Here is a 21709-nt window from a genome sequence, read left to right as displayed (position 1 = left end):
AAATGCCACAACTACCCTCATTTTTCAGTTCCGAGTTGCACCAATTATTAATAAAACACTTTGGGAAAAAGGGCTATTGCACTAAGAAAACATTAGGGAAGTATTTGTCAGCACACTAATGGTCATCTTAAGAGAGCACCAGAGGAATTGCATGGCAACCATTCCACATACAGCCAACTTCATATTCCACAGAAGAGGCAAGGATGAAGCATTTTGATCTTGTATGTATGGACTTACACATGCTGACATTTGCACCCACAATGACAATCCTCTGAAATTACACAGAAATAAGAATGATGGTAATTCATGAAGTACTTTTCCTTTTAAAAAGTACTGCACTCAGGAGAGGAAATGGGGGTGAGATTCATCTGAGTAAATACAAACACCTACCCTGCCCAAAGGCTGTAGCCGTACAGGGGCGTGACTCATGGAAGGTAACCATCTGAAGTAAATCAAATAAATTATACTCTCAAACTTCCCACTCATCTGCTGAGCATAAAAGGAGCAACTGTGAATAGCTAGCTGCAGACCTCTAACATTTGGCAAGATGAATCACAGCACAGGCATCTACGGTTTCCTAACTGCACTACCATGGACAGGCAATTTAGCCCTTATTCCCTTGTCCTTTCTGCCCTTGTAAATGTTTTATTTCCTACGTATTTTCCTAGTTGTAATTTGAGAGAAACACAATAATTGTTATAAGCCTGAAGTTCCTACATCAAAACTGCCTGTAATGGATTATGTGTGCATGGATCCCTAGATCCTTTTCTGCCAAGGCAAGGACGCAATGGTATTCCATCTGACTACACACACATCATGAAAATGTCTAAAATGTTGTAAAAAGCAGCCTGCAATACTTTGAGTAGCATAAATTACAGCTGCTGATTTCACAGAATGGTTTGGGTTGGAAGGGACCAGATGCCCCCTGCCAAGGCAGGGCCACCCAGAGCAGGTCACACAGGAACACATCCAGGTGAGTTCTGAATGCCTCCCCAACGCCCATGTGCAGCTTGTCTGAGCTGCCACCCTCAATGTGAAGAAGTTCTTCCTCATGCTGAGGTGAGACTTGTTGTGTTTAGTTTATGGCTGTTGCTCCTTGTCCTCTCAGTGGGCACCACTGCAAAGAATCTGGTACCATCCTCCTGACACCCACCTTTGAGATTGATCTCTGTTAATGAGAACTCCCTCTCAGTTACCTCTAGACTGAACAGGCCCAGCTTCTGCAATCCCTCCTTGTAAGAGAGGTGCTCCAGACCCCTCATCATCCTTGTGGCCTCTGCTGGACCCTCTCCTTGTCTTTCTTGTACTGAGGAGCACAGAACTGGTCACAATACTCCAGATGTGGCTTCACCAGGTTCGAGAAGAGGGGGAGGATCACCTCCCTTGACTGCTGGCCACACAAAATCCTTTTCCCAAAAGCTACTTGTGGTTTATGAGTTCTGTATTGATGGGCTCTTTATTAACAACCACCTCAGTTCCCAGAGCACCCTTTGGTTTCTCCTGCATTGGAAATTGTAGGCATCTCCAGTGGAACCTTCATTTCTGTTTGTTCACTCCATTGCCCACCTACATCAAGTCTACAAGAAGTGAAGTGGCGTGAGTCCTAGGCAAAGGAAGATGTAAATCAATCCCCCAACTCTGGTGTTGCACTGGGAGCTCATTTAAAGTACAACAGTAGGAGGAGTTAAAAGTCAGATTAACAACATACAAATGAAAGCAGTGTTATTGCACTAAATGTGACATTTGAGAAACTGTACTGCAAACAAATACAGAAGGAAACAGAAGGCAGCCCAAGCTGTTTTGCTGACTCTCACGTGCACATATATTAAACTCTCAACAAAACATTTTAATCATAATTCTGCAGGAAAGCTGGTAAGCAATTCTCAGCCAGGCTCCCTCTCAACCTTCTCTGGTCACACAAGCACTTCTGCAGCTGGCCAGCTGTTCACTGCTTCGTGTTGTCATGGGCAAAGAAATATAATGACATGCACAGATCACTAAAAGACAGTGTCAATGTTGCTGGACATGTTGGAAAAGGGCAAGTTCCCCTGCTTCCAACATAGAAGAATTTTACAGAGAATTAACCAACTGTCCCAGCGGGCAACAGCAATTACTTGGGAACATAATAGTATGGGTAGGAAAAGGACAGTGCAATGAGCATTGACTTGTCAAACTGCTGGCTGGCATTTCCCACAGTGATTTGGAGTCCCACACCTCTCAGTAAGCTGTGGCATTAGCTTCACAGAACACCACAGTACTACACAGGACAGTATGTACTTCTGTGGTCAAAACCCAGCTCAAGAACCTCTGGCAGAACAGATTATTAATACTAACTTTTCTATCATTTCACTAAGAAAATAAGAGTCTTTACTGTTTTGTCAGGGATTCTTTAAGTACAAAATACCTTATTTCATAAGAAGCGTTGGAACAGTCTTGAGAAGTGTTCAATAGGAGGAAAACCAGTGCTGTGGTGTTTGTATCAGCAGCTGTAAATGGAGATCCACCTGTGACCTGAGGCAGCGAAGAGAATAAACAACTCCAAAAGTCAGGTTTCTTAACCTTGCAACCTTCATAGCTCTGTTAAAGCCCTTTATGTTTCTTTTTTAATGCCAGCTTTCCTATGTATTTTTTGACTTTCAAATGCAACAACACTCCCACCATGTTCAGAGTTGTCATTGAAAGATAGTGCTATAGCTGTTGCATCTCACTGAACTCAAAACAGTCTTGGTAGAAGCAGCGAGAAAGAAGTTCTTTTTTTAACGCTCTGATACAACCCACTGATTGTGCCATCTGTCCAACACATGAAGAGTCTCTAAACAGAGAATAGCTGTGGGGGACCTAGTACAGTATTTGTAGATCTATGCTTGGTAAGAGATAAGAGCCTGTATTAAAAAAGAGAATTTGGTTTCTTTGAGCACAGTATATGAGATATGCAGTATGTTTCTGGCATGAAGTGAGGGAAAAAGCCAGCAGATCTGTCCAGAGGGAGGGGGGAAGTACCACCAAAGGCAGGAGAAGGAAAAAGGTTCTTGCTCCTGTGTGAAGGCCACGTCAAAGCAATCTGCCGATCATGAGCATAAAGGAAGACACTGGGAGTGTTAAGGATGTCTTTCTGCAATGCAGGAAGTCACACAAAGGATAAAAAATACACAGCTCAAATTACCATGGAAAGTGTGTGCAAAACTGTGCTAATAAAAGTGACAGAGCTAAGTGCTTCAGCTAAGTATTTAATAGGGTTGTAACAGCTCCCTCCATAAATCTGTCCATACCAAGTATCAATTACATAGGGATCTACCTACCTGCAATAATTTCTCTAAATTGGCTCCTCACTGGTGCCTCTCCAATTATTTTAGTAGGAAGGATAGTATGTCTTCATCCTTTTGACTGGCATGGGACAACATATCTTCAATGAGTCTGATATATTTATAGGTCATTTAACTTCAGGAAAACCTGTGGGTATTGCAGAAATCTTAAAAGGCGCAGGGCAAAGCAGCACTGAGGGATCAGGGACATGCAAATCTTCTACCTTTTCAGCATCTGTGCTTGGATCCCTCTGAAGTATCTCAGGTTGTCCTCAGCACTGACTGCTGTTGCAGTGACATGGCTGGGGCAATGCCCGGACACGGTGACTCTTTGGGTATGCAAGGACAGGGGAGGATGCCCTATAGGCACAGAGCTGAACACAGGCCAGAGGAATAGCTTTATAAATTGTGGAGACTCATGGTCTGTTTTACTGCCTGCACATCTCATGGGCTTAATCTTCTCCCTTCCGAGGATGCATTGCTGAAATTCCAATTCTTCGGGCTGGCAAGAGCCTTTGAGCAGCACTACTGTTAAATCCGATGAGAACAGAGGTATTTTAAAGTCCTTATATGTTTAAGTACTTGCTTAAACAAAGTGAACAGAAACACTCTTCCCTGTACATCTAAAGCCAAACCCACAACCTAAAATATTCAATGCCATTTTTGTTTTCTCCCACAGAATTGAAATTATGCAGAATTGGAAGTATAGCCCATGCAAACACTGTAGTTTATATAAAGAACAAGTTAGCTGTGTCTGGCTTGATTACAAGATCTTAAAAGAGTTTCACTTGAAAAGGTAAAGGAGCTTGTAAATTTAGCAAGACAAACACATAGACAGATCATAGAATCACAGAACGGTTAGGGTTGGAAAGGACTTCAAGATCATGCATTCCCCCCCCCCCTTCAGAGCAGCTTTGTGAAACCAATGGAACCAACGTACTTCAAAAATTAACCAACAGCTACTGCTTTTTCTCTCAAAGCATCCCAACTTGCCTAAAAATCAACAGTTTGCATTTTACTCTGACTTCATTGTGCTGGGCACTGCACAGACAAAACCATGCGATTGCTCCAATCCTGAAAAAAACATCAAAGGAACCGTGACAGTGAGAGGACAGGAAGAAAAGCAAACCAACAGTGAGTCTTCCACCACAGTTACACACAGTGCATCCAGTGACCCAGTCAGAAGTAACACTGGTACCATTAGCTGCTCTACAGGGATTTCCATCAGTAGGTCTCACAGCAAATAAAGAATGACAGTGGCACTACTCCTGGTTTTGAAGTGAAGAAAATGAAGCACTCAGAAGAGCTCTCAATCCCCAGATCTCTGTTCCTACTGAAAACTGAGGCTCTGCAGTGGTCTGTCTGCTTCTTATTCTGGAAAAACTTCCTGTTTTAAAAACAACATGCTGGTAGATTCATTTGCTGCTATAAGGAAATATAAACTACTGAGACCCACTACACATCTTTTAACAAGTCTTCCCCTAGTTAAGAAGTTGCCCTGAATACCACTACACTGCATAGTTGGGGTTATGTTAACGCTGTCACTGAGATTGGCTGTAACTTATTTAAGCACTTCTGATTTACGCCCCATGATTCTGAAGGCAATTAAACTGAAGAAAAAAAGGTATACGAAAGAAGTGCTATTTACCTCACATTAAAAGTTGCTTTAAATACATATTTTGGGTTTTAGGCAAACACCAGCCTTAAAGTGCTGATTCTAGCAGGAGGAAAATCCTAGGAAAACAATGAGAACCTAACTTTATGTGAATGTAAAATTATGATGGAACACTAAAATGCATTCTGGATCCCTGGAAGTACCAGGTTTTTCTCAAAATTGCTCATAAAACAACAGCAACAATACAACGTACTTGGAGTTTATTCTCATCTTAGGATTTCAGTGAGCTTTTATAAATGCTAAATAATTAAACTTCAAAAGGCTCCTGTGAGATATAGTAGGTAAGTATTATTATACCTATTAGATACATATAAACCAGAGTTACAACGTTTAATTATATTCAGAGCTGTTTCTTTTTAAATTGATTTTCCTCCATAAAAGAAGATGCTGATTGTCTATTACCTTTAGAACAGGTTTTTATGAATTCAGTTTTTAATAGGCAACATTTCACTGCACCCATGTTTGCACAGGCATTTAGTCATTTAGGGCTTAAAAATACAGAGCCAATCTGTGTGACATTCTACACAAAAGCCAGTAACATTCTATACAAACGGTCTGTGAGACAAGCCTTGAATCAGAACTGTGAGTAACTATGGGAAAGGGCACACTGGTGTGAAGAAGTCTCCTTTTTTCTGTTTTATAATTTCTGGTAACCTCCCAGCCACACTCAAAGGTAAGAACAAACACCCCTAATCCAGGCAGTTCTGACACAGCTAGAATATTTCACCTAAAAGCTAAAGAATGACTATACATACATGGAAACACAAATGATGTTCCAAGAAGCATTTGTGTCTTTTCTCTTTTAATTATGCACAGTACCATTAATCAAATAAATTATCCACTCTCTCAGGTCTTCTACCATCCTCACATCAGGAGCATTTGTGACGGCTTGCATCTGTTGTGGATGTTGTGTGTCATTATGTTATATGAAGACAAGGACAAGGCAATCAGGCAGGATTACATGCTGCTGCCAGCACTCACTTTGAAGGAACACGGTGTACTCAGTCACAGACAACCAGCGTGTGAGTCTTGTGGTTTAAGCCCAGCCGGCAACACAGAACCACGCAGCCGCTCGCTCACTCCCCGTCCCCCTTCCTCCCCCCGCTCCCAGAGGGATGGGGAGGAGAATCGAAAGACTGTAACACCCACGGGTTGAGATAAGAGCAGTCCAGTAACTAAGGTATAACACAAATCACTGCTGCTGCCACCAATAATAATGATAAGGGAAATAACAAGGGAAGAGAATACAACCGCTCACCACCTGCCGACCGATACCCAGCCCAGCTGAGCAGTGATCTAACCCTTCTGGGTAACTGCCCCAGTTGATATACTGGGCATGATGTGCTGTGGTATGGAATACCTCTTTGGTTAGTTTGGGTCAGGTGTCCTGTCTCTGCTTCCTCCTGGCTTCCCCTCCTCCATGGCAGAGCATGAGACTCAGAAAGTCCTTGGTCAGAGTAAACATTACTGAGCAACAACTAAAAACATTGGTGTTATCAGCGCTGTTCTCAGGCTGAAAGTCAAAAACACAGCACTGCACCAGCTACTAAGGAGAAAAATGACTGCTACTGCTGAGCCCATGACAGTGAGCCTGACACCATCTCAGCCCAATGTGGTTCAAAGTGAAATTGTGCAATGCAGAAAGCAGTACTTTCTCATCAGTTTTTGATTTAACACAGTTCAGTTTTGCTGAGTATTCCCTGTTGGCTCCCAAGTCTGTATTTCATCCAAGTTCCAGAAGAACAGGATGTGCTTAGTAACTATCTAACTGAAATAAGCAATTTCTAAATCTTTCAAGAGCAGACAGAATAATGAATAGGTATGTGTTCCAAAACTAAAAGATGTAAGGCAATACAATTCTACTAATAATTAGTTTTGCTTTGACACAAAATGTTATCCGATAACACCAACCAACCTGCATGAGCTGGACACAGGAGGATTTGATTTGTTGCTTTTGGCTATTTAAGAAGCAAATTCTCTACACAGAAGAATCTGTTGTGCTTTGCCTTTGAGACTCTGGGGTTCCCATATAATTATCACTGTGACCGTTATTCCCAGCCAGATTAGTGATAGTGGAGACTAAAGTGTCATCTATAGGCTATGGCAGAAACTATATATTTGAATCAGCCTCCACTAGCTTAAGCAAACCTTTGATCTGACAAGACAGAAGGTCTAAAATACTAAGTACCGTAATTTAATGCATTTTTCTTTCGAAGACAAAACACTGCACTTTCAAGCAATGGGATGATTTTTCTTCTTCTGAAGCAATACAATCAGCACCTTGGAAATTTCCTACTAGCACCATACATTACCTGAACCACTGATGAGGAGGGAGGAGCTTCTGCATCATCTCTTTCCATCAATTTCTTTTCAATTTATCACATGGCAAAAATCACTTTTCACATCACTCATCACTTATCACTCTTTCAACAGGGCAACTCAATTCCTGAAACCCAAGACTTTTAACTACCCTGCTGAGCACAGCATTGCCACTGCTTGCCACAAAGGTCTTGCTGTTTCCCTGCCTCTCCTGTAAGGTCCAGGATGCGACACTGATAGCCACTCATGTTTGTAACTTTCAAGTCATGGGCTATTTCTCTTCTAATATATGATTATACCTAAGTGGTGGAGAGACAGAGGAATTTACGCTACAGAAGCACAAAGAATAGGCAAATATGGGATGTGGATGGTGCAACTCATGCAACATGAACTAACACTGCAGAAAGGCAAAGTTACATCTGAAGCACCACTTTTGGGCTAGAGATTATACCCGCTTGGGGTCAATCTCCACCCTTCTGGTCACCTGGGATGGTCAGGTATTCACCTTCAGGGGCTTAGTTTTGATGAGTAAGGCTTCTGTCAGAGTCAGGTGGAGAGAACAAATAAAAGGTATGAGCTACTTCAAAACCAAATATAACATTAATCCCTTGAAGGTGTGCTCTTCTGAATATTATCTAATGAAATGCCTCTGATAATCTGAATCCACTACCCCGTATATAACCCCCAATGCCCATAGTACTTCTCTTCTGCATATGGAAAAAACTCACAAGCCTTTGTTGGATATTACTTCAATTGCTTTCTACATTAGCTCTTCAGTCAAAACATCTGATTGAAAAATCAGATTGAAAAGAGAAAGGTTTCCTTTTGCATGGTGATGGCGGCACATATGAAGGATATCATCCACCTGATATTCCTTGGAAGCGAGGTGCTAAAATACCAGGATCTTTTAGAAAGAGGTGAAAAATAACACATTTTGCTTCCTAGAGCATAATTCAATTACCTCTCCAAAGTGGAAGTTGAATCATTTTACAGATATAGATGTAAACTCACAGCAAGGTAGTCCAAGAGAAACATGTTCTTGAAACCTGTGAAACTGGTTATTACACCAGGCCAACAATCACAGGAACAACAAACTGAATGGCAAATTATGACATCAGATGAAACCCCAAGAGTGTCATTTCTTCCAGAATAAAATATAACACGTCCATATTGGATTTTGTTACTATAACATGCATATACATTTCACTCACCTTCCTTTCCCTTCACCCTGTATATAAATGTTATGTAGTAGCATAAAAGCCACAGAGTTGTAACGGCTGCGGTAAGAATTCTGCAACCTTATGCTCCTGCCAGCTGCTACTATATCTGCAGCAAAATAAAGAGGCATTACAGCCTTCAGAAAGCACCATCAAGTGGCTATTATGCTGTAGTTTTACCTTTCAAGTCAGTGATGCAACATGCCAAGAAGGTACCCATGGAACATCTAATTTGCAGTTTCAGTCCTAAAACTGATTTACATAAAAACTACAACTCTAAAAGCAACATGGGCTAGACAGAAGCCTTGTTCATGGCTATATCTGCCCAAAAGCATTCCCTCAGCCAGCACAGTTATAAACACCAGAGAAGATACAAACAGGATGAATCTGAAGAGAAATCAAGGTCAATTTAATTATTCCTTAAAGAGGGCTTATGGAAAGTAGTAAAGAGCTTCCACTTTTTAGGTGAGGCACTATGAATACACTTGTGGTCAGCAACCACAGCTTAACAAAAGTGTTTTATGAAAAATCCACTTCCTAAAGGATAATATGGCGATTGCTTTAAGTTACATATACCTCTACTCTGACAGCTCACGACTCCAGATGCATTTTCATGTAGCTGGATACCATGTTACACCCTGTGTATTTACTTCACAGCCCCTGGAAGGGAAGCTACAATCACACCATTAAAAAAACATCCTACCAACCAAACCCGAACAGTTTTCTCTGCTAGAAGTCCTGAAAGCTCAGGAGAGAGGAAGAAGAGAAGTCAGCTTGTTTTCTGCTTGACACTCCATGATTTGGGCCCAGAAACCCATTTCCATTGATGCCTGCAAAACTACAATGGCACCTTTGGAAGACCCAGCTAGAAAGCAGTTTTTCAAGTAAAGGAGCAAAAAGTCCTCTGAAACCTCTACAGCCAAAGCCCATAAATGCTGAGGTAGACTCGCTCAATTGCTAACAGACTTTGACAAGTTAGCAAGTAATTGAAGGCTGTATTTTGCAGCAGCCCAATACTGCACTAGCAGAAAGAGCATGGAGATGTAAAAAACAGATGTGGAAGCTTAGATGTTTTCAACAGAGAGCACCACATTATCACCACAGTACAGGCAATACACCATGCAGGGGAATACTTTCTGAGGCAGGGTGTGTAGTTCTAGTCTTCTATCAAAGAAAGGACAACTTAAATTTGAAAAGATGAGCTCCTAATCTCGGCAGAGGACAAAGCAGCTTGGAACAGACGTCCAAAAGGAAGATTTTAACACTCTTAGGAGGAAAAATTCCCACAGAGTCTAAGGGTCAAAAGAGCACAATAGCAGCCACTGCTATGGTTCCAAGCATTATCTCAGTAGCACGCTGACTCAAGAGCCTCAGGCAATACTCCATAATGAAGATTTAGGAAAGAACTTTAAAGACAGGGCAATTTGGAGTGCTGTTTCCCCCAATACACCCTTCCTCAAATGACCCGTACCTTAGGGAATTCATGATGTGGAGACTGTATTACTGTGTTAACTGGATCATTCTTCCTTAATTTGTCAGTTTTTTTCCTGAATCGATTTATATCTGTGGTCCACACAGCTATTCTATGGCAATGAGCTCCACAGCCCAGTTCTGTCTTGCACAATGGAGTCTGGCTGGGCATTGCATGGTATATTTGCTTAGGGAGCAAAGACTAGATTCAAATGAGTCATATCCCTAAAATCCCCTGTAGAACCACAAATAATTTCAGTTCTTGGGCAATGAGTTATCTCAAAGGTTACATGAATAGATACAGGTGCTGTCACACTGACAGCTAGCGGTGAAAGGGGTGTGAAAGTGGAGATAAAATATTACTCTTGAGCTTTTAGGAAGCACAATTTCAACTCAATTTTCACACCTATACAGCCTCTTTATGTTGACGCACACACACAAAATGGATGGACACACACAAAACGACCAACAGTTGACCATATGTCCTAACAAAATGGCGGTATTTCTAAATATCATCTTACTAGATACACTTTGGTAATAGTAACAATGCATGATAATATTAAATACATCTTAAAAAATGCTAAATATCAAACAATGATTTTGTTTGTTCTGATTTACTTTATCAGGATAAAAAACAACCCCAAACCCCAGGATACCAGGATTCCTACCTTTTATTAGCTTCACTTACAATCTCAGACCAGATGTGACTCAGTTTCCTCAGTGAAAGGTTGGGTATTAAGCACTTTCTCACCACAAGAATGTTTTCCAGACAACGCGATGCACTTATTTTGGTAAAGCACCTATATCAATTGCTGATGGCAGATGCTATGTAAGTGCAATGAATTATTTCCTTATGTTTCTCCACTTCCTCCTTTGAGAAGGAGGGAACTTGTCATCTTTCCTTTTATTAGCAAATGCAGCTGGGAGCTAAATACACTGGTGACTCCGACTGACTGATTTGATAGTGTTTATGCAAGTAAGCAGCAAGAAACACTAAATCAGAGCATAAACAAATCTTAGGCTAAATGCGCAGATAAAAACCTCACACTAAAAACTGTCTGTTCCTGAAATTAGTATTCAGCTGGTAAAGGTCCAAATCTTATTTTCCGGTTTAATTTTCAAATAATTTCAGTCCTAAAGCAGAACTGCAAAGTGCACAGGAAAAAAAATACCACAAAGGTTATTTTCCCCAAATTTTGAAACCATCTGTTTTGAAGTCCTGTTTGGCTAAGCTAATTACAGGACTCGCAGACCAGCTAACCAGTTAAAACGCATACAGAAAAGCTTTTTTTCAGCGCAGGAGGAAATGTCTTTAGCTGAGCTGTTTTGCATGGCACCTCCAATTTATCCCTTCTCCACAGTCTCTGGCATCTGTGTTGCTGGTGAGGGTAACAATCACATCAGGGTGCTCCACAAAGGTTAACACAGACAATAGCCTGGCAGCATTTGATGTGTAAGGAAGCAGGACTACCATTTCCCTTGCATCTTAAAGGTCAACAAAACATAACCTAATTCACTTCTTTTATACAAGCCCAAGGGCAGGCACATGACAGAAAAGCCAGCAAGTTCATTGTCAGTTCTACAACACCATAGGAAAAATAACAGACAGATCTCAGCACTGCAGGTGAAGTGCACAGGGCAGAGAGCAGAAGCTATTAATGATATGGGCTTTTCTTTGATAATATCCTGCTTATTTTTTTTTCCTCAGTGTATAGACCAATTTATGCAGAATGAAGACTTAGTCTGTAATTTAATTACCGCAGGTTACTTTTTGCATTGTATGATACACAAAGAGCTGATATTAAACTCAAGCTATTGCATTAAAAAGCCCTTTAAATTAATCTAACTACCAAATGTTGTTACTGTGATTAATAATTAGCAAATGGCACGTGACAAATCAAATAGAATTACAGCATGATTCATGCTACAGAAACTTCTTATCCTACCCTGCTCTTCTAGAGACATCCTTGGTTTTCACATTGTTTCCATCAACTTCCAATTACCCAAACCCACTTACTTGTTCTGTCCCAAATGGCTTTTACAATGAGGGTGTACTTCTGTGACTGTCAACTACTGCATTGCAAGTATCTCATAGACTGTAACAATCTACAGAGCAGAAGAAAGTCACAAATGTTGACTTTAACTTAAGGAGACAGTACACCAGAGAGCTGAGAAGAAATGCAGGAGTTGGGAAAAGTAATAGAAGATTGAAGAGAAACGGTGCCTCCTCTTCTTCATTTGAGCAAGTGGATCAGTGGGTCTTCCACATGCAAAGCCATTGTTCAGCAGTGCTGAGCTTCCCCATCTGTACTTTCAAGCTCTCTCCTATTTATCCACCTTCCCTGCTGCACTTGTATTCAGGCCTTGAACATCAGCTGGAACAAGCTTGGTGCTCAGTCCACTGGTATCAATGGCAAGGTTCACCAGTTACTCAGGTAACAGCTCTGTGGTTATCCCAGCCTACAACATTGGCCCTGTGTGTTCTTTCAAATATTACAGTTTGAATTCATATTCAGCATATCATCATTTTGCCTACAGGCTCTATCCTTGCTGAGGAAGAAAGTGTTTACAACAGTGTATAATGATAAACATGTAAAGCCATCATCAATCATTCATCAGTTACAATTACCATTTGCATCCATTTATCTAATCACAGTCTGCAGTAACCGCTGCACTTAAGCGGTTCAAAACCACTTTAAAGATGGAAATGTTGAGCATAACTACTACATAATTAACTCCACATTTTGTAGCACTCTGCTAACTCATATTTCTGTCCCTTTTCAGGTTTAACGTATATTAAATGAAAAGGGAATTACTATTTACATATACCCCCACACACCTATACATTCACATGTACTGACTGTGACAGTACAGGTGAGAAAAGGCAGACTATCCTCATAAACTCTATTTAACATGCAACTTCAACTGTCTCAGACACTCAGTCCCCCAGTCTATCTCTGCTGCTACTTTAGATACACTGAATTTCACATCTAGCTATAAAAATACCACAGATTCCTCTCTTTTTTTTTTATCTCCTCCTCCTCCTCTGCAAGATCACCTGCCACAAAAAGTACTTCTTATCTGCCCTGGATATCAGAATCTGGTTTTAGCCTTCCCTTCCTGTTCATCTTTTTCAACCCTGCTAATCTGAAGATGGCAAACAGTGGGTCCTGAGCTAGTAACAGCTTAAAGGTCAGATAACTTCCAACATTCAGAAGCTAGACAAAAAAGGACAGACATCAGTTTGTTCTGCAGCAACTACAATAACTTAATTTGCTATATTACATATTTAATGGGTTCCAGAGAGTGGAAAGAGTGGTATTTGCGTGTTCTTTCACCTTTTCTGGCTTAAAAAAAAACAAACTATATTCGTAGAATCATAGAATAGTTATGGTTGGAAAGGACCTTAAGATCATCAAGTTCCAACCCCCCTGCCATGGGCAGGGACACCTCACACTAAACCATCTCACCCAAGGCTCTGTCCAACCTGGCCTTGAACACCATCAGGGATGGAGCATTCACAACTTCCCTGGGCAACCCATTCCAGTGCCTCACCACCCTAACAGGAAAGAGTTTCCTCCTTATATCCAACCTAAACTTCCCCTGTTTAAGTTTTAACCCATTACCCCTTGTCCTGTCACTACAGTCCCTAATGAAGAGTCCCTCCCCAGCATCCCTATATAATATTTGAATACTATATATTCACACCACAATTAACATCTGTCTGAAGAGCACCCTGAAGATTTTGGGGATTAAATCCAACTCTCCCTGATATGCCAACTGTCATTTCAACTAGTGAACCATGCAACCACACAAGCACTCCTGAACAGACATCGCAGATGACAGCTCAAGTGGGTGAGCACATAAACAACCTCCCATGTGGGTATCCAGGGTGACAGAATCAACTTCCAAAGCAGCAACAGCTGAGAGAGCAGGAATTATACCCCAGCACTTCAGCAAGGGTTCAGCCAGGCCCCATTGCTCTTGAACTCCCATCCTCACCCTTCAAGTCTGCAGGCACCACCTAAAAACTTCTGAAACACTCTCTAGCCATGAATGTCAGCTGCACTGTGACAAAAGCCTTGGACAAAGCCTTGGGTGGCATGGTTTAGTGTGAGGTGTCCCTGCCCGTGGCAGGGGTGTTGGAACTAGATGATCTTAAGGTCCTTTCCAACCCTAACTATTCTATGATTCTAAAAAATAAACCAACCAACAAAAAACCCCAACCAAAAAGCCCGTGTAATGTATGAGGTACAGGCTGCACAGCCTATTCTGTAGATGGCACTGTATGTTAAACAATGGTTTTCTTCTCTTTCCACAGTACAATTTCTGAAGATAACAATCCAGATGCAGCCTCTAACACACATAAAGTAGGTATTTATTTTAAACCAAGAATCATTCCATGGTATTAACTTTCAACTGTAACCCCAAAAGTCACCTCCCAATTGCAATTAATTATGTTTATCCCTGTAGCGACTACCAGGCAGCACAGGATGCACTGTACAGACCCAGCATAGTACACAGTCCCTCTCCCAAAGAGTTAACCAGACAAACAGCAGGAGAAGAGAGGCAGTGTACTAATGAGAGCTAATGATGTATTGCAGCCTTGCTGCTGGATCCCCAGCCTGGCGTGCTACCTACCGAGTCAGCAAGCAGTGCTGCACCATGATGACGATTAGGCTTTTTTTTGTTTGTGTGTTTGGTTTTGGGGTTTGTTTCTTTTAAAGACTGTGTTCTTTGTCAGTAACATCTGAAGGATGTGTTGGGAATGGCATCACAGGAGCTAGACCATAAAATTGCAAGGAAATATAGGTGCAAACCCACAAACAAAACGGGAATAGCTGAAGGGACTGGGGGGGGTTTAGTCTGGAGAAAAGAAGGTTCAGGGGGACCTTATCACTCTCTACAGCTGCCTGACAGGAAGATGGAGCAAGGAGTAATAGGACCACAGGAAATGGCCTCAAACTGCACCAAGAGAAGTTTACACTGGATATTAGAAACAATTCCTTCCCCAAAGGGTGGTCAGGCATTGGAACAGGCTGCTCAGGGCCAGTGGTGGAGTCACAGTCCCTGCAGGTGTTCACAAAGTGTGTAGATGAGGCCCTCAGTGACACAGGTTAGTGGTGGCCTTGTCAGTCCTGGGGTAAAGGTTAGACTTGATGCTCTTAAAGGTTTTTTCCCACCTGGTTGATTCTATGATTACCTCAGGAAGGCAGAGAATGACACAAACTGGAAAAAGTGAATTTCACAACAATGAGTAAAGTTCTTCGGAGGTGATTTCAGCTGAGACACTAAAGTAACTGTGGAGGCATTGAAAGGAACACAAGTTAATCTAAAGATTCACTGATGACAATGTTTGCTTGAGATATTTGGGATGTAAAATTAACTAACAGCTGAAGAGCTCCCAGAAACCCATGACAACTATTAAATGGTCCAGGTCTGTTTCAGAACTACGCCAGCACCAACACACAGGGTAAGAAAAGGCAGCAGCAAAGAGCAAATGGCATGCTGAAGCTCTGAAGAGCCAACCAACCTCGCTCCCAGATATTGCAAATGAGTAATGTATGTCTCTACATAAGCTCACAGCAGAAAACTGCCCTTCAGAGTATTGCCAGTATTGTTGATTTGCACTTGCCCAACAACAGTTTGCAGGTTGTTGGAATGTTAGAAGGTAAACACAGTAGCCCTTCATACTTTAAAATAAGGAAGGAGCAATACTTCATCATTCTAGCACAACTAAGATTTATGTCGATGTTAGCATTTTATACATTCCAGCCCATAACATGATACAGAGAATTTTCCCTGTTCCCTAGTGAGTGCCTTGCACTGGCTGCATATACAGTTTTAATGTGGATTGAAAACATTGCTTTATGTATGGCAGACAAAGCCACAAAAGTGTGGCAAATGTTTAGCATCATAAAAAAACAATGTAAAATAATTCAAATTCACTGTGGTCGATTCACCCTATCCAGAGTGGTTTTTCTCTTACAACTATGCAGACATGTACCATATTCTAAGGTTTTTGGCTATTTTAATGAAAACTTTATGATTGTTTTAGAATTCTGGTAGGGATCCAGAACCCTTTTTTCCAGAATTCTCATATGAGAAATCTACTTGATGCATGAACCTGACAGCTGAATTAGTAGGAAACTACATCTGTTGAACTGCAGGTAAAGCAGCCAGATGCAAGAAATACTTGAGAGTCATTTGTCTTACCATGTCTTCATACCTTACCTAGACATTCCATAGTAAAATTAGGAGGAATTCATGTAAATTACTACAGCCAGCCAGCAATACATAAAAAATGTTAAGAGCTGGAAAGGGAGCATTGGGGAGTGCAAAGAGATATTTGAATAGGAACCAGCACTGACAGCTAACCCCAGAGACTGAGATTAAAGTCACTGCCACCTCATTTTACATACAGAAAAGCCATTTTGGGCATTTTTTAAGGTTATATCTCCCAGTGCAGCATTTGATTGTAGTAACTATTTCTGCACATGTTTAACTTTACTTACTGAATAATCCCTTTATATGCCACAGAACTAGTCATATGTATGAAAATACTTGGATGCCTAAATCTTCTCATGAATCAGGGGCTTAAGTTACCCCTAGTTCAGTGAAGAAAGGGACAGAGGCACCTCCACATTAACATACTGATACCAAAGTCAACGTTCAATTCTCCTGTTAATTCCACAAGCTTGGTATTAAGCTCTAATGTTTTCTATAGGGCATGAATTCCTCAACATACATTGGATATACACACTACAAGATGGCAAGGTGCGTTTACAAGGGGTCTACAGTGCTTACTTGGAGCTAAATTTGGAAGAGGCACTTTATTTGTGTATACCAAAGCTACTGAAAAATTGTGCAGGTCAAGTTGTTAAAACCTCTTAAATCATATAATGAATTGTTTCCATGCTGGCCACACTTGACCCAGTTTACATGCGGTTTAGATAACATTTTTCTAAATTAAAGCTATTCTGTCTATTACAGAGCAATAAAAAATGAAATAGGTAGAAGAAGGCAAGGAAAAATTAATTATTCTTTGAGCAGAGAGAGGGTTGGCTGATTTTAGTTGGATGAAAACTATAATCTGACATGTGAAATAAACGGAAAACTGACTGTGCTTCAGCTTCAACTTACTAGACCCAACAGACTATCTACAATGGCAAATCATAGCATTACTGTTAAATGATGATTGGAAATATAACACCTGTTAAACCCCAGAATGTTACTGTTTCAGCCATCATCATCCAGCTTCAAAATACACGAAGAAAACAGCCTGAGAAATACTGACTCATTCACACCACAGCGTTAAACTCTACACTGAGCATTTAAGTGCATAATCCAGATTCGTGATATCAAAGCTCTCTACAATTTTGTTTTGCCTTTGTTTTTTACTGTATCAATGCTTCATAAAAGGGAAAAAAAACCCTGGTATTTCTCTGTGGTGCTTTCTTCCCCAGTTTGTTTTATAAGCAAAACAAACTATCTTTCTCTCCAACTCCTTTGCTTTGAATCAAGAAACAAGCTCCTGATGAGTGTTCATGCAGCTGATTAGAAAATTGTCTTATAAACAGCACCATTAAGTGGCATGCCAATCAGTGGTGATACAGTGGTACTGCTGGTGCCTGTGTAGATTAGAGTTATGCCCCACGCTTGGGAAACCTAAATGTACAATTCTGAAATTTCTTATTGGCAATTAGTTTATAAACACTGTGTTCTAATGCTTAACAGCAGGAAAATGTATTTATCACGTGCTGTATCTGCAGAATACAGAAGGGGAAAAAACTGGAGCAGACTTTCTGAAGAAGCTGTTATGAAGAAGACCCCAGTGATGAAAGCTTATAAAAGAGGGAATTTTTTTTAGGTTTTTCAGAAGTGATGCCATAGGAAGCCACATGGGTTGTAAGATCCCTTGACATCCATTCCACCCCCATTTATTTGCATTTACTATCTGGTTTATGACATGCATCACCACCCACTTAATATATACTAAAAACAGCTGGACTTGTTTGAAAAGTTTAATTGGTTTTATCAATAGTTTCTTATTAAAGACAAGGAAAAGCTTCAAAACATAGCTAACCACAGGAACTTGGCTATCACATTGTCCTGGGTTCAGCAGTAGCAGTCATTTTTCTCCTCCTTGGTAGCTGGTGCAGTGCTGTGTTTTTGACTTTCGGCCTGATGTTTTGGTTTGCCCAAGGGCTTTGTGAGCCTCATGCTCTGCCAGGGAGGAGGGGAAGTTGGGAGGAAGCAGAGACAGGACACCTCACCCAAACTGCCCAAAGAGGTATTCCATACCACAGCACGTCATGCCCAGGATGTACTTGAGAGTTACCTGGAAGGGCGAGGACGGCAGGGTTGGAGGAGGTATCAGTTGGTGCTTGGTCAGGCTGGGGGGGGGCGAGTTATCTATTGGCTAGTGCTGAGGTGTTGTATTCTCTTCCCTAGTTATTTCCTTTATCATTATTATCATTGGTGGTAGCAGTAGTGATCTGTGTTATACCTTAGTTACTAAACTGTTCTTATCTCAACCCGTGGGAGTTGCATTCTTTTTGATTCTCCTTCCCATCCCTCCAGGAGCAGGGGGAGGAGAAAAAAGGGGGGGGGGGGGGGGGGGGGAGTGAGAGAGCAACTGCTTGATTTGTGGCTTTGTTTAAACCCATGACACACACACTGACCCAGACTTGCATGAATACAATGTACCATGCTAAATACAGCTATCCGTTAACAGCACTTGGGTCCACATTCACTTGGATGGATGGAGGATGACTCTTCACTATGACTTCAAAGTCATGGACTCGAGAGCAATGTGATGCCAGAATTAAAGTTTGCCTCTGCAATTTTAATTCAGGTTCTTTAGCTTTCCATCCTTTAATTATACAGTCACATGAACCAAACAGTATTTATTATTTATTTCAGTAAATAGTATTCTCTTAACTAATATACTCTGAGCCCCAATTCATCACAGTGCTTTATGCCTTATTTACTGCACAGATTAAAACCGTATTGAAAGCATGCATATTAAATTCCTCACAGGCTTCTCTATGTTATTCATTACAAGAGAATCGATAATGCCATTGCACCTGTTTAACTGTTCCAGACCAAAGGTACAGACACATTATCAAAAGCGGGTATCTTAAAGACAATACCACAGATTTCATTTTGGAGTGTCCTTGTGCTTTACAGCACCAAGGCAGACCTCTCAGAAATGCCAGGGTGCTGAGAATTCACCTCGAGAGCCAAGAGAAATGAATGGCTAACTAGCAAGTAGCTGAAGTACCTGCATAAAGTAAAAACTCCAGATAGCCAACTGCCTGAACCACAAGAAAATCCCATTTTCCAGCAGTACTTTACCTTATTCCTCCCATGTAGCTCAGTTTCTGCAGTGGGAGGCTGACGTTGTACACATCTGCAACTTCAACCACAGCTCCAGAACATGTTTCTAACCCCAAAGAGGATCTACTCACATCCCAGTTTTGCTACAGTATCTCTCTTTTGTTTATCCCCCTTCCTGCTGTTGCCCTGACTCCCCCATGCCCCATGTTTTTGGGCATCTTTACTGCCCAAAAGAAGCTGCAGCTGCTTCTATAGCAAGACATGTATTCATCTATTTAGGTACCTTGTACTTTCCAACGCACGTGAAAACAACAGGTTTGCTTAGAGGTCTAACTGGTACGTACATCTAAAATGAGTAACTCCAGAGAACACCCACAACAGCCACCTGTTAACAGCTTATTAATTACACATCAGGATGCCATAAACATAACTTTTCAGAAGCATGTAACAGAAGTCAGTGACCACATCCACCAGACTTTTGTCCTCTCAGGAACTTCATGTAACAGCAAGGAAAACCACCTTTTATCCACAAACAAAAACTGGGAGAGAGCAGATACACCTGCAAAGTGTTTATACAAAGGGAGAGCAAATTGAAGAATTGAGACAATGTAGAGGTAATAGCCACCACTGTTTACCATTAAGGTACAGGAATCGATTGCTGCAGAGGAAATCATTTCCCTCAGTGCCATGTTTTTGGGGAGAAGAGATCAATTGCATATACTCCAGTATGTACTAAAAGATAAAGAGAACTAAAAGGTCCGTAAACAAATTGGGAAGGCGCAGTTAATTCTTAACAGTAGCACCCACCTACTTGAATAGCTCCCCCCACATCTAAACAGCACACCCGTTCATTAACTCAGTCACCACAACCATGTCATTCATTAACTCTGGAAGATTTGAGCCAGACTGGATTTGTCCTCCCACTGGTCTATGCCCTTTTGTGGTCCTGCAGACACTGGAGCTGGCAATAACTCACCACATGCTTCAGAGAGGTTTCTTGTTTTGGGAAATCTCTCAGCAGGGTGACATTTACATTTATTATGGCTGATTCTAGGCATTTAAATACGAAAACAAAGTATATTTAAAGTATATAAAGATATGACAAACTAGCACATGTACTATGGTCAGTTTTTCAAGCACACCATTATGTTTCAGCTTTGCCTCTGCCACTGTCTAAATTAGATGATTTCCCAGTATCCATATGGGCAGGCTGACTGATGAGAATGCCTTTAGGGTTAAATGTCTTCAGTATAAACTCAAAGGTCTCTTTCTTGGTCAAGTTCTGCCCCCCACATTCATCAGTGAGAATTCAGAGACAGCACTGAAATCCACAGAGTAACTTTGGACCCTGCCAATCCAAATGGATACCTCGCTGGCTCTCTGCAGACCTCTCTCTTCCCCAGCAAGGTGCTTCATCTATACAACTCATATCCTTCAGTAGTTAGCAGGGTGCTTCTGATTTCTGAGTAACTTTGGTATTCTTACCAACCTACTGCCAGAGAGATGAGGATTATCTGCACCAAAGCTGGCTGAGGCAGAGCAACCTATTTCCTCATGCCCTTCAGGTTACATTTCCATTAGGAAAAGCAGGGTCTGAAGAAATGTAAGGGATGCAGGGAAGAACAGCATTTTGCTCTCTTGACAATCCTCTCAGCTCCACAGTAATAAATAAATCAGTTTCCATAGTTAGAATCATAAAATCGTTAGGGTTGGAAAGGACCTTAAGATCATCCAGTTCCAACCCCCCTGCTGTGGGCAGGGACACCTTATGCTAAATCTTATCACCCAAGGCCTTGTCCAACCTGGTCTTGAACACTGCCAGGGATGGAGCATTCACAAACTCCCTGGGCAACCCATTCCAGTGCCTCACCACCCTCACAGGAAAGAATTTCCTCCTTATATCCAACCTAAACTTCCCCTGTTTAAGTTTTAACCCGTTACCCCTTGTCTTATCACTACAGTCTCTAATGAAGAGTCCCTCTCCAGCATCCCTATAGGCCCCCTTCAGATACTGGAAGGCTGCTATGAGGTCTCCACGCAGCCTTCTCTTCTCCAGGCTGAACAGCCCCAACTTTCTCAGCCTGTCTTCATACAGGAGGTGCTCTAGTCCCCTGACCATCCTCGTGGCCTCCTCTGGACTTGTTCCAACAGTTCCATGTCCTTTTTATGTTGAGGACACCAGAACTGCACACAATACTCCAGGTGAGGTCTCACAAGAGCAGAGTAGAGGGGCAGGATCACCTCCTTTGACCTGCTGGTCACACTCCTTTTGATGCAGCCCAGGATACGGTTGGCTTTCTGGGCTGCAAGCACACACTGAAGCCGGCTCATGTTCATTTTCTCATCACCCAGCACCCCCCTTCTCCGCAGGGCTGCTCTGAATC

At 41.6% G+C, this 21709-nt stretch overlaps 1 protein-coding gene across 9 annotated transcripts in view; it reads right to left on the bottom strand.

Annotated features, from left to right (window-relative positions):
- TPK1 (thiamin pyrophosphokinase 1) overlaps positions 1-21709 on the bottom strand; it is a 284251-nt gene that overhangs the window by 32432 nt on the left and 230110 nt on the right. Inside the window, exon 8 of one of the 9 annotated variants that reach the window (XR_009745350.1) lies at positions 20208-20375. The exons of the other annotated variants lie outside the window; for them this stretch is intronic. The gene's annotated coding sequence lies outside the window, so the exon portion shown is untranslated. Of the gene's footprint in view, positions 1-20207; positions 20376-21709 lie in introns of those variants that run through there. 9 annotated transcript variants of the gene reach the window in all.

This window comes from Pezoporus flaviventris, unplaced genomic scaffold (genome assembly GCF_033815535.1).
Source record: "Pezoporus flaviventris isolate CSIRO_AGI_PZ_B2104156 unplaced genomic scaffold, CSIRO_AGI_Pfla_v1 ptg000037l, whole genome shotgun sequence".
Classification (NCBI taxonomy): Eukaryota; Metazoa; Chordata; class Aves; order Psittaciformes; family Psittacidae; genus Pezoporus; species Pezoporus flaviventris.
Note: the sequence above shows the minus strand (reverse complement) of the source record. Positions and strands in the feature narration are given on the sequence as shown.